This window comes from Rattus rattus, chromosome X (assembly GCF_011064425.1).
Source record: "Rattus rattus isolate New Zealand chromosome X, Rrattus_CSIRO_v1, whole genome shotgun sequence".
NCBI lineage: Eukaryota > Metazoa > Chordata > Mammalia > Rodentia > Muridae > Rattus > Rattus rattus.
In genome coordinates, this window is record NC_046172.1 from 102,990,702 (window position 1) to 102,992,754 (window position 2,053).

The window sequence follows — 2,053 nt, forward strand, 5'->3', positions numbered from 1 at the left end:
GGAGTGCCCATGAAGGCCAGAGAAGGGTGTCCAGTCACCCTGGGACTGGAGTTCATTTAGTAACTGTGCAGGTGTTAGGAATTGAACCCGGATCCTCTGGAAGAGGCCACCCCTAAAGAGCACAGCTGCAGCATGCTTATTCCCAGGTCTGTATGTCCCTGTAATTTCCTTGTCCCCAGGAATAAGAAACTAGAAGGAAATTCTTTTTATGTAGCTTATTCACTTACTTATGCTTTTGTGTATATGCACTGTATGTGTGTATAAGTGTTCACACGTGTATGCAGGTGTATCCACGTGTGCATGCTCATGTGGAGGCCAGATGTCAACATCAGGTGTCTTCCCTTATCACTCTCCACTAAAATTTTTGAGACAAGATCTCCCACAGAACCTGGAGCCCACCATTTTAATTTGACTAGCTGGTCAGCAAGCCCCTGGACTCTGTCCATCTCTAACCCACCCAGGACCTGCCACTGTGCCTGGGCTTTTCTGTTGGTGCTGGGCATCCAAACTCAGACCCACATGCTAGCATGGCAAACACTTTGTCTACTGAGGCTGTCCTCATCGCTGTAGCAGTAGTTGGGTTTTTAATTTTTACAATTAATGTATTTGCTTTATGTGTATGGGTATTTTGCCTATGTGTATATATGTATGCCATGTGTGTGTCTGGTGCCCAGGTGGTCATCAGATCATTTGAAACTTGCGATTTGGAGTTATAGATGTTTGCAAGTCATCTTATGGGTACTCAGAACCAAACCCAGATCCTCTGAGAGAGCAACAAGTGGCCTTAACCACTGAGCCATTTCTCCTTCCTTCTCTTTTGTTTTCTGAAATGGGGGTCTCACACTACGGCAGGCCAGCCTAGAACACACCATATGTACTAGGCTGGCCTCAAATTTGCAGCAGTCCTCTTGTTTCTGCCTCTTAAGTGCTGTGATCAGCAGGCCAAATTGGAAGGAGATTCTCTCAATTTCTTAGGTCCAGGACCTGCTCCAAGGTGTTTGCTGCCATTTGTAGCTTAACTTTCCTGTTAGCAGTTCCTAGTAGAGCCCTGACTTGGATCCCACAAAGCTGGATCCTCTCTGCTCAAATGGATTAGTCCTGAGTATTCCTTGGTTACAGGTCTTGGTGGGAAGCTTTGGCCTAAAAGAGCGCCAACCAGGAGATAATAGCAAAAGCATTTTATATTTAGCTTTGAGACATTATACGTGATTTTTGGCACTGCATTTCCTTTCCTAAATATGGTTGGCTAGGATAATATTAAAATTCATTTTATGGGAACCAATGGGAGTGAGTAAATTAATATCTTTCCAGCTGAGTGGTTATGGACTTGTGAGCACAGTTTGATTTTTTCATTCCAGGTACCACCACTTGCTGTTTGTCTTTCTGGGGCTCACTTTCCTCGGTGCAAAACACAGCCAGCACACTCCACCGAGTGTTTCTGTAGACTACGTGAACTCAAAGGCATTTTCATGGTTTTAGTCTAGTGTTGCGCCAAGAACCCGTGCATAAAGTAAACTTCAGCAAGGGTGTCTTGGACAAAGTCAGGCCAGAAAGAAAAAGCGTCTGCATACAATTCAGAAGGAAACACAGTCTACAAAGAGCAAGTCATGCAGTGGGTACCCTGAAGCCCACTAGAGACTAACTTCATAACTGTCTTCTCCCGACTGCGCTAATTCCTATCAGCAGGTTTAGGCAAGAGCAAGCAGGTAGTGTTGACCTGAGATCACCTGACCAGAGCCTGTTGGGACACATTTCTCTATGCCAAGGGCAGGGCCAGGAGCCAGTATGTGTGTACAAGGTGAGGCTATTACTGTGATGAAGCAAAAACAGCTCTTACCTCAAAGCAGAATTCAGGATTTGAGGGAGCACAGCCTCAGGGTATTACAAATACAAAGGAGGTAACCATGTTATGAAGGTTTTATCATAGCAAAAGAAAAGTTATAACCTTTCAATATATTGGTGGAAACATCAGGTGGTTACAGCAAACTGGGGGTAATCTTTGCTGTAGGCCTCCTGTTATCTGATGGTATTCTTAGCCTTTGCCTTGGGAAAT